The sequence below is a fragment of the Ambystoma mexicanum genome (assembly GCF_040938575.1).
Source record: "Ambystoma mexicanum isolate Mex_15411 chromosome 12 unlocalized genomic scaffold, UKY_AmexF1_1 Mex_chr12_unloc.1, whole genome shotgun sequence".
NCBI lineage: Eukaryota > Metazoa > Chordata > Amphibia > Caudata > Ambystomatidae > Ambystoma > Ambystoma mexicanum.
The window spans coordinates 5,935,779-5,948,190 of NW_027182322.1; the positions used below are offsets into that span (position 1 = coordinate 5,935,779).

The window sequence follows — 12,412 nt, forward strand, 5'->3', positions numbered from 1 at the left end:
ATAGTCTAGTCCTAGGCTATTGTAGGCACTGGCGTACCTTTTAGTGGAATGAGAGGCATTCTGTAGTCGCGTGAAAGGACCTTTCAAGTCAATCTGATCTGTATTGTCCTGTGAAAAAAAGCGTTCTTAGACACAGTGAGGAGTTTTTGGGGCTAATGGGAAAATCATTTCCAACTAAATGACAGGAATTTCTTAGTCCAATCATGAGGTGTGCTAGGCTTTTTTATACTGTGGCGGAAAGAGAGACAGTATAACAGTCATTATAAATAAAGGGCCAAGGAAGTGACAGTTTATGGAAGGAACAATTTGCACATAGTTTTAGAATGTGGTCAGGAGGAGGACAATGTGCTTACACATATGAAACATTAGAAGGTAGACATTATGGAAGCACATATATTTCTTTATTTTTATTGTATTTGGGGAGAGGGGGTTAATATAGCACGTCCAATGTGGAAAAGTGCTTTCCATAGCACCTTGAGGGTGGGCGACATCTAGAGCTGTGCAGTAGCCACCCATGCCCCAGACGTCAAAGAGAACAAGAAGTTACACATGTTGGAAGTGAGGGTGAGACATTGAGGAGATATGATCCCCGTATGAAGCCGAGAGAAGGAGGAGGCGTGAACGTGCATCCATGTATGCAGGCGAGAAGGGAAGGAGCATTGGTCATGCATCCCTGCATGAGGGTGAGACACGGAGGAGATATGATCCCCGTATGAAGCCGAGAGAAGGAGGAGGCGTGAACATGCATCCATGTATGCGGGCGAGACAGGAAGGAGCATTGGTCATGCATCCCTGCATGAGGGTGAGACAGGGAGGAGATATGATCCCCGTATGAAGCCGAGAGAAGGAGGAGGCGTGAACGTGCATCCATGTATGCAGGCGAGAAGGGAAGGAGCATTGGTCATGCATCCCTGCATGAGGGTGAGACAGGGAGGAGATATGATCCCTGTATGAAGCTGAGAGAAGGAGGAGGCGTGAACGTGCATCCATGTATGCGGGCGAGACAGGAAGGAGCATTGGTCATGCATCCCTGCATGAGGGTGAGACAGGGAGGAGATATGATCCCCGTATGAAGCCGAGAGAAGGAGGAGGCGTGAACGTGCATCCATGTATGCGGGCGAGACGGGAAGGAGCATTGGTCATGCATCCCTTCCTGAGGGTGAGACAGGGAGGAGATAAAATCCCCGTATGAAGCCGAGAGAACGAGGAGACATGAACGTGCATCCATGTATGCGGGCGAGAAGGGAAGGAGCATTGGTCATGCATCCCTGCATGAGGGTGAGACAGGGAGGAGATAAAATCCCTGTATGAAGCCAAGAGAACGAGGCGGCATGAACATGCATCCTTGTATGCATGTGTGACATGGAGTCATCATGTACATGCATCCCTTTATAAGGACATAACATGGAGGACGCATGAACATGAATGCCTGAATTTTATGGTGGTGGCCTTCGGGTGATTTGGCACGTGCAATTGGTGAACAGCACTTCTCCTGCGCAAAAAAATAAATGTACTATTAGCACCCCGGAGGGAGCCTCTGCACTTCTTATAGGGAGAAAACTCTGCAATGGAAGGGGACAGGGTCAATAACAGCTGTAAACTCTCACAAGACCATCACTGCTCTCACACTTTCCTGCTCTCAGGCTGGCGGGCCATTATCGGCCCTGGCTGCCGCACCATTGCCAGGTTTGTGTAACTATATTATTTCTAATTGGCTCCACTTTGATGACTTTCATTTGGATTCTGACTTGATTATTGAGATCTTTAATAAGTGACTGGGGATCAGGTGTCCACTTATTCTCATGGATAACATCACAACCAACCTTTAATTCAAACATGAGTCATGACATCACAGATGGAGTACAGCTTATGAAAGTGGTGGAACGTCACATTGTAGCAGCCCAAGTAGCTCACAGTGATCGTATAGTGGTTAGCACTCTGCGTTGTGACCGCAGCAACCTCGGTTCGAATCCGAGTCACGGCATTGCAGTGAGGCAATGTCACGGCAGTTGGGCAGATATTTTAGAATTTCCATTAACACATTGGCAATCTCTGTGGAGGACTGAAACAATTCGATATGTCCTGTTACTGTTATGAACCTTTTGTTTCTTTAATGCTCTTTGCACACTTTTACATCGGGTGACTGTAATGTATTTCAACCAAATCTAATTAAGAGCGCATTATGTGGTGACATTTGCAGTACATAAAACATTATAACACTGCCATTTACGTCAATAACCACTAGCTTGATTAAGACATATGTATTGCAGCGACAGTATTTCCCAGTTACAAATGGGAATAAAAACAACATCCGCGAGGGATTGAACCAACGACATTTAACTGATGTTGCCAATGGAGCGCGTTACAGAGAGCGCGAGGTCCCGCCTTTACAGTCACACGCTGATGATAATACAGATGTTTAAATAAACAGGCATATCTGTGGACTTGTGGTCTTTCTACATTGGGACTCATAGTCTAGTCCTAGGCTATTGTAGGCACTGGCGTATCTTTTAGTGGAATGAGAGGCATTCTGTAGTCGCGTGAAAGGACCTTTCAAGTCAATCTGATCTGTATTGTCCTGTGAAAAAAAGCGTTCTTAGACACAGTGAGGAGTTTTTGGGGATAATGGGAAAATCATTTCCAACTAAATGACAGGAATTTCTTAGTCCAATCATGAGGTGTGCTAGGCTTTTTTATACTGTGGCGGAAAGAGAGAGAGTATAACAGTCATTATAAATAAAGGGCCAAGGAAGTGACAGTTTATGGAAGGAACAATTTGCACATAGTTTTAGAATGTGGTCAGGAGGAGGACAATGTGCTTACACATATGAAACATTAGAAGGTAGACATTATGGAAGCACATATATTTCTTTATTTTTATTGTATTTGGGGAGAGGGGGTTAATATAGCACGTCCAATGTGGAAAAGTGCTTTCCATAGCACCTTGCAGGGGGGCGACATCTAGAGCTGTGCAGTAGCCACCCATGCCCCAGACGTCAAAGAGAACAAGAAGTTACACATGTTGGAAGTGAGGGTGAGACATTGAGGAGATATGATCCCCGTATGAAGCCGAGAGAAGGAGGAGGCGTGAACGTGCATCCATGTATGCAGGCGAGAAGGGAAGGAGCATTGGTCATGCATCCCTGCATGAGGGTGAGACAGGGAGGAGATATGATCCCCGTATGAAGCCGAGAGAAGGAGGAGACGTGAACATGCATCCATGTATGCAGGCGAGACAGGAAGGAGCATTGGTCATGCATCCCTGCATGAGGGTGAGACAGGGAGGAGATATGATCCCTGTATGAAGCCGAGAGAAGGAGGAGGCGTGAACGTGCATCCATGTATGCAGGCGAGAAGGGAAGGAGCATTGGTCATGCATCCCTGCATGAGGGTGAGACAGGGAGGAGATATGATCCCCGTATGAAGCCGAGAGAAGGAGGAGGCGTGAACGTGCATCCATGTATGCAGGCGAGACAGGAAGGAGCATTGGTCATGCATCCCTGCATGAGGGTGAGACAGGGAGGAGATATGATCCCCGTATGAAGCCGAGAGAAGGAGGAGGCGTGAACGTGCATCCATGTATGCGGGCGAGACGGGAAGGAGCATTGGTCATGCATCCCTTCCTGAGGGTGAGACAGGGAGGAGATAAAATCCCCGTATGAAGCCGAGAGAACGAGGAGACATGAACGTGCATCCATGTATGCGGGCGAGAAGGGAAGGAGCATTGGTCATGCATCCCTGCATGAGGGTGAGACAGGGAGGAGATAAAATCCCTGTATGAAGCCAAGAGAACGAGGCGGCATGAACATGCATCCTTGTATGCAGGTGTGACATGGAGTCATCATGAACATGCATCCCTTTATAAGGACATAACATGGAGGACGCATGAACATGAATGCCTGAATTTTATGGTGGTGGCCTTCGGGTGATTTGGCACGTGCAATTGGTGAAGAGCACTTCTCCTGCGCAAAAAAATAAATGTACTATTAGCACCCCGGAGGGAGCCTCTGCACTTCTTATAGGGAGAAAACTCTGCAATGGAAGGGGACAGGGTCAATAACAGCTGTAAACTCTCACAAGACCATCACTGCTCTCACACTTTCCTGCTCTCAGGCTGGCGGGCCATTATCGGCCCTGGCTGCCGCACCATTGCCAGGTTTGTGTAACTATATTATTTCTAATTGGCTCCACTTTGATGACTTTCATTTGGATTCTGACTTGATTATTGAGATCTTAAATAAGTGACTGGGGATCAGGTGTCCACTTATTCTCATGGATAACATCACAACCAACCTTTAATTCAAACATGAGTCATGACATCACAGATGGAGTACAGCTTATGATAGAGGTGGAACGTCACATTGTAGCAGCCCAAGTAGCTCGCCGTGATCGTATAGTGGTTAGTACTCTGCGTTGTGGCCGCAGCAACCTCGGTTCGATTCCGAGTCACTGCATTGCGGTGAGGCAATGTCACGGCAGTTGGGCAGATATTTTAGAATTTCCATTAATACATTGGCAATCTCTGTGGAGGACTGAAACAATTCGATATGTCCTGTTACTGTTATGAACCTTTTGTTTCTTTAATGCTCTTTGCACACTTTTTCATCGGGTGACTGTAATGTATTTCAACCAAATCTAATTAAGAGCGCATTATGTGGTGACATTTGCAGTACATGAAACATTATAACACTGCCATTTACGTCAATAACCACTAGCTTGATTAAGACATATGTATTGCAGCGACAGTATTTCCCAGTTACAAACGGGAATAAAAACAACATCCGCGAGGGATTGAACCAACGACATTTAACTGATGTTGCCAATGGAGCGCGTTACAGAGAGCGCGAGGTCCCGCCTTTACAGTCACACGCTGATGATAATACAGATGTTTAAATAAACAGGCATATCTGTGGACTTGTGGTCTTTCTACATTGGGACTCATAGTCTAGTCCTAGGCTATTGTAGGCACTGGCGTATCTTTTAGTGGAATGAGAGGCATTCTGTAGTCGCGTGAAAGGACCTTTCAAGTCAATCTGATCTGTATTGTCCTGTGAAAAAAAGCGTTCTTAGACACAGTGAGGAGTTTTTGGGGATAATGGGAAAATCATTTCCAACTAAATGACAGGAATTTCTTAGTCCAATCATGAGGTGTGCTAGGCTTTTTTATACTGTGGCGGAAAGAGAGACAGTATAACAGTCATTATAAATAAAGGGCCAAGGAAGTGACAGTTTATGGAAGGAACAATTTGCACATAGTTTTAGAATGTGGTCAGGAGGAGGACAATGTGCTTACACATATGAAACATTAGAAGGTAGACATTATGGAAGCACATATATTTCTTTATTTTTATTGTATTTGGGGAGAGGGGGTTAATATAGCACGTCCAATGTGGAAAAGTGCTTTCCATAGCACCTTGCAGGTGGGCGACATCTAGAGCTGTGCAGTAGCCACCCATGCCCCAGACGTCAAAGAGAACAAGAAGTTACACATGTTGGAAGTGAGGGTGAGACATTGAGGAGATATGATCCCCGTATGAAGCCGAGAGAAGGAGGAGGCGTGAACGTGCATCCATGTATGCAGGCGAGAAGGGAAGGAGCATTGGTCATGCATCCCTGCATGAGGGTGAGACAGGGAGGAGATATGATCCCCGTATGAAGCCGAGAGAAGGAGGAGGCGTGAACGTGCATCCATGTATGCGGGCGAGACAGGAAGGAGCATTGGTCATGCATCCCTGCATGAGGGTGAGACAGGGAGGAGATATGATCCCCGTATGAAGCCGAGAGAAGGAGGAGGCGTGAACGTGCATCCATGTATGCAGGCGAGAAGGGAAGGAGCATTGGTCATGCATCCCTGCATAAGGGTGAGACAGGGAGGAGATATGATCCCCGTATGAAGCCGAGAGAAGGAGGAGGCGTGAACGTGCATCCATGTATGCGGGCGAGACAGGAAGGAGCATTGGTCATGCATCCCTGCATGAGGGTGAGACAGGGAGGAGATATGATCCCCGTATGAAGCCAAGAGAAGGAGGAGGCGTGAACGTGCATCCATGTATGCAGGCGAGACGGGAAGGAGCATTGGTCATGCATCCCTTCCTGAGGGTGAGACAGGGAGGAGATAAAATCCCTGTATGAAGCCGAGAGAACGAGGAGACATGAACGTGCATCCATGTATGCGGGCGAGAAGGGAAGGAGCATTGGTCATGCATCCCTGCATGAGGGTGAGACAGGGAGTAGATAAAATCCCTGTATGAAGCCAAGAGAACGAGGCGGCATGAACATGCATCCTTGTATGCAGGTGTGACATGGAGTCATCATGAACATGCATCCCTTTATAAGGACATAACATGGAGGACGCATGAACATGAATGCCTGAATTTTTTGGTGGTGGCCTTCGGGTGATTTGGCACGTGCAATTGGTGAAGAGCACTTCTCCTGCGCAAAAAAATAAATGTACTATTAGCACCCCGGAGGGAGCCTCTGCACTTCTTATAGGGAGAAAACTCTGCAATGGAAGGGGACAGGGTCAATAACAGCTGTAAACTCTCACAAGACCATCACTGCTCTCACACTTTCCTGCTCTCAGGCTGGCGGGCCATTATCGGCCCTGGCTGCCGCACCATTGCCAGGTTTGTGTAACTATATTATTTCTAATTGGCTCCACTTTGATGACTTTCATTTGGATTCTGACTTGATTATTGAGATCTTAAATAAGTGACTGGGGATCAGGTGTCCACTTATTCTCATGGATAACATCACAACCAACCTTTAATTCAAACATGAGTCATGACATCACAGATGGAGTACAGCTTATGATAGAGGTGGAAAGTCACATGGTAGCAGCCCAAGTAGCTCGCTGTGATCGTATAGTGGTTAGTACTCTGCGTTGTGGCCGCAGCAACCTCGGTTCGAATCCGAGTCACGGCATTGCGGTGAGGCAATGTCACAGCAGTTGGGCAGATATTTTAGAATTTCCATTAATACATTGGCAATCTCTGTGGAGGACTGAAACAATTCGATATGTCCTGTTACTGTTATGAACCTTTTGTTTCTTTAATGCTCTTTGCACACTTTTTCATCGGGTGACTGTAATGTATTTCAACCAAATCTAATTAAGAGCGCATTATGTGGTGACATTTGCAGTACATGAAACATTATAACACTGCCATTTACGTCAATAACCACTAGCTTGATTAAGACATATGTATTGCAGCGACAGTATTTCCCAGTTACAAATGGGAATAAAAACAACATCCGCGAGGGATTGAACCAACGACATTTAACTGATGTTGCCAATGGAGCGCGTTACAGAGAGCGCGAGGTCCCGCCTTTACAGTCACACGCTGATGATAATACAGATGTTTAAATAAACAGGCATATCTGTGGACTTGTGGTCTTTCTACATTGGGACTCATAGTCTAGTCCTAGGCTATTGTAGGCACTGGCGTATCTTTTAGTGGAATGAGAGGCATTCTGTAGTCGCGTGAAAGGACCTTTCAAGTCAATCTGATCTGTATTGTCCTGTGAAAAAAAGCGTTCTTAGACACAGTGAGGAGTTTTTGGGGATAATGGGAAAATCATTTCCAACTAAATGACAGGAATTTCTTAGTCCAATCAGGAGGTGTGCTAGGCTTTTTTATACTGTGGCGGAAAGAGAGAGAGTATAACAGTCATTATAAATAAAGGGCCAAGGAAGTGACAGTTTATGGAAGGAACAATTTGCACATCGTTTTAGAATGTGGTCAGGAGGAGGACAATGTGCTTACACATATGAAACATTAGAAGGTAGACATTATGGAAGCACATATATTTCTTTATTTTTATTGTATTTGGGGAGAGGGGGTTAATATAGCACGTCCAATGTGGAAAAGTGCTTTCCATAGCACCTTGCAGGTGGGCGACATCTAGAGCTGTGCAGTAGCCACCCATGCCCCAGACGTCAAAGAGAACAAGAAGTTACACTTGTTGGAAGTGAGGGTGAGACATTGAGGAGATATGATCCGCGTATGAAGCCGAGAGAAGGAGGAGGCGTGAACGTGCATCCATGTATGCAGGCGAGATGGGAAGGAGCATTGGTCATGCATCCCTGCATGAGGGTGAGACAGGGAGGAGATATGATCCCCGTATGAAGCCGAGAGAAGGAGGAGGCGTGAACATGCATCCATGTATGCGGGCGAGACAGGAAGGAGCATTGGTCATGCATCCCTGCATGAGGGTGAGACAGGGAGGAGATATGATCCCCGTATGAAGCCGAGAGAAGGAGGAGGCGTGAACGTGCATCCATGTATGCGGGCGAGACGGGAAGGAGCATTGGTCATGCATCCCTTCCTGAGGGTGAGACAGGGAGGAGATAAAATCCCTGTATGAAGCCGAGAGAACGAGGAGACATGAACGTGCATCCATGTATGCGGGCGAGAAGGGAAGGAGCATTGGTCATGCATCCCTGCATGAGGGTGAGACAGGGAGGAGATAAAATCCCTGTATGAAGCCAAGAGAACGAGGCGGCATGAACATGCATCCTTGTATGCAGATGTGACATGGAGTCATCATGAACATGCATCCCTTTATAAGGACATAACATGGAGGACGCATGAACATGAATGCCTGAATTTTATGGTGGTGGCCTTCGGGTGATTTGGCACGTGCAATTGGTGAAGAGCACTTCTCCAGCGCAAAAAAATAAATGTACTATTAGCACCCCGGAGGGAGCCTCTGCACTTCTTATAGGGAGAAAACTCTGCAATGAAAGGGGACAGGGTCAATAACAGCTGTAAACTCTCACAAGACCATCACTGCTCTCACACTTTCCTGCTCTCAGGCTGGCGGGCCATTATCGGCCCTGGCTGCCGCACCATTGCCAGGTTTGTGTAACTATATTATTTCTAATTGGCTCCACTTTGATGACTTTCATTTGGATTCTGACTTGATTATTGAGATCTTAAATAAGTGACTGGGGATCAGGTGTCCACTTATTCTCATGGATAACATCACAACCAACCTTTAATTCAAACATGAGTCATGACATCACAGATGGAGTTCAGCTTATGATAGAGGTGGAACGTCACATTGTAACAGCCCAAGTAGCTCGCTGTGATCGTATAGTAGTTCGAATCCGAGTCACGGCATTGCGGTGAGGCAATGTCACGGCAGTTGGGCAGATATTTTAGAATTTCCATTAATACATTGGCAATCTCTGTGGAGGACTGAAACAATTCGATATGTCCTGTTGCTGTTATGAACCTTTTGTTTCTTTAATGCTCTTTGCACACTTTTTCATCGGGTGACTGTAATGTATTTCAACCAAATCTAATTAAGAGCGCATTATGTGGTGACATTTGCAGTACATGAAACATTATAACACTGCCATTTACGTCAATAACCACTAGCTTGATTAAGACATATGTATTGCAGCGACAGTATTTCCCAGTTACAAATGGGAATAAAAACAACATCCGCGAGGGATTGAACCAACGACATTTAACTGATGTTGCCAATGGAGCGCGTTACAGAGAGCGCGAGGTCCCGCCTTTACAGTCACACGCTGATGATAATACAGATGTTTAAATAAACAGGCATATCTGTGGACTTGTGGTCTTTCTACATTGGGACTCATAGTCTAGTCCTAGGCTATTGTAGGCACTGGCGTATCTTTTAGTGGAATGAGAGGCATTCTGTAGTCGCGTGAAAGGACCTTTCAAGTCAATCTGATCTGTATTGTCCTGTGAAAAAAAGCGTTCTTAGACACAGTGAGGAGTTTTTGGGGATAATGGGAAAATCATTTCCAACTAAATGACAGGAATTTCTTAGTCCAATCATGAGGTGTGCTAGGCTTTTTTATACTGTGGCGGAAAGAGAGAGAGTATAACAGTTATTATAAATAAAGGGCCAAGGAAGTGACAGTTTATGGAAGGAACAATTTGCACATAGTTTTAGAATGTGGTCAGGAGGAGGACAATGTGCTTACACATATGAAACATTAGAAGGTAGACATTATGGAAGCACATATATTTCTTTATTTTGATTGTATTTGGGGAGAGGGGGTTAATATAGCACGTCCAATGTGGAAAAGTGCTTTCCATAGCACCTTGCAGGTGGGCGACATCTAGAGCTGTGCAGTAGCCACCCATGCCCCAGACGTCAAAGAGAACAAGAAGTTACACATGTTGGAAGTGAGGGTGAGACATTGAGGAGATATGATCCCCGTATGAAGCCGAGAGAAGGAGGAGGCGTGAACGTGCATCCATATATGCAGGCGAGAAGGGAAGGAGCATTGGTCATGCATCCCTGCATGAGGGTGAGACAGGGAGGAGATATGATCCCCGTATGAAGCCGAGAGAAGGCGGAGGCGTGAACATGCATCCATGTATGCGGGCGAGACAGGAAGGAGCATTGGTCATGCATCCCTGCATGAGGGTGAGACAGGGAGGAGATATGATCCCCGTATGAAGCCGAGAGAAGGAGGAGGCGTGAACGTGCATCCATGTATGCAGGCGAGAAGGGAAGGAGCATTGGTCATGCATCCCTGCATGAGGGTGAGACAGGGAGGAGATATGATCCCCGTATGAAGCCGAGAGAAGGAGGAGGCGTGAACGTGCATCCATGTATGCGGGCGAGACAGGAAGGAGCATTGGTCATGCATCCCTGCATGAGGGTGAGACAGGGAGGAGATATGATCCCCCTATGAAGCCGAGAGAAGGAGGAGGCGTGAACGTGCATCCATGTATTAGGGCGAGACGGGAAGGAGCATTGGTCATGCATCCCTTCCTGAGGGTGAGACAGGGAGGAGATAAAATCCCCGAATGAAGCCGAGAGAACGAGGAGACATGAACGTGCATCCATGTATGCGGGCGAGAAGGGAAGGAGCATTGGTCATGCATCCCTGCATGAGGGTGAGACAGGGAGGAGATAAAATCCCTGTATGAAGCCAAGAGAACGAGGCGGCATGAACATGCATCCTTGTATGCAGGTGTGACATGGAGTCATCATGAACATGCATCCCTTTATAAGGACATAACATGGAGGACGCATGAACATGAATGCCTGAATTTTATGGTGGTGGCCTTCGGGTGATTTGGCACGTGCAATTGGTGAAGAGCACTTCTCCTGCGCAAAAAAATAAATGTACTATTAGCACCCCGGAGGGAGCCTCTGCACTTCCTATAGGGAGAAAACTCTGCAATGGAAGGGGACAGGGTCAATAACAGCTGTAAACTCTCACAAGACCATCACTGCTCTCACACTTTCCTGCTCTCAGGCTGGCGGGCCATTATCGGCCCTGGCTGCCGCACCATTGCCAGGTTTGTGTAACTATATTATTTCTAATTGGCTCCACTTTGATGACTTTCATTTGGATTCTGACTTGATTATTGAGATCTTAAATAAGTGACTGGGGATCAGGTGTCCACTTATTCTCATGGATAACATCACAACCAACCTTTAATTCAAACATGAGTCATGACATCACAGATGGAGTACAGCTTATGATAGAGGTGGAAAGTCACATGGTAGCAGCCCAAGTAGCTCGCCGTGATCGTATAGTGGTTAGTACTCTGCGTTGTGGCCGCAGCAACCTCGGTTGGAATCCGAGTCACGGCATTGCGGTGAGGCAATGTCACGGCAGTTGGGCAGATATTTTAGAATTTCCATTAATACATTGGCAATCTCTGTGGAGGACTGAAACAATTCGATATGTCCTGTTACTGTTATGAACCTTTTGTTTCTTTAATGCTCTTTGCACACTTTTTCATCGGGTGACTGTAATGTATTTCAACCAAATCTAATTAAGAGCGCATTATGTGGTGACATTTGCAGTACATGAAACATTATAACACTGCCATTTACGTCAATAACCACTAGCTTGATTAAGACATATGCATTGCAGCGACAGTATTTCCCAGTTACAAATGGGAATAAAAACAACATCCGCGAGGGATTGAACCAACGACATTTAACTGATGTTGCCAATGGAGCGCGTTACAGAGAGCGCGAGGTCCCGCCTTTACAGTCACACGCTGATGATAATACAGATGTTTAAATAAACAGGCATATCTGTGGACTTGTGGTCTTTCTACATTGGGACTCATAGTCTAGTCCTGGGCTATTGTAGGCACTGGCGTATCTTTTAGTGGAATGAGAGGCATTCTGTAGTCGCGTGAAAGGACCTTTCAAGTCAATCTGATCTGTATTGTCCTGTGAAAAAAAGCGTTCTTAGACACAGTGAGGAGTTTTTGGGGATAATGGGAAAATTATTTCCAACTAAATGACAGGAATTTCTTAGTCCAATCAGGAGGTGTGCTAGGCTTTTTTATACTGTGGCGGAAAGAGAGAGAGTATAACAGTCATTATAAATAAAGGGCCAAGGAAGTGACAGTTTATGGAAGGAACAATTTGCACATAGTTTTAGAATGTGGTCAGG

At 46.1% G+C, this 12,412-nt stretch overlaps 1 non-coding gene across 1 annotated transcript; it reads left to right on the forward strand.

The window, feature by feature from the left end:
• Positions 1-6,852: 6,852 nt before the first annotated feature.
• Positions 6,853-6,924, forward strand: TRNAH-GUG (transfer RNA histidin (anticodon GUG)). Its single transcript has one exon. It is a non-coding gene; the product is annotated as a tRNA-His (tRNA).
• The last annotated feature ends 5,488 nt before the right edge of the window (positions 6,925-12,412 follow it).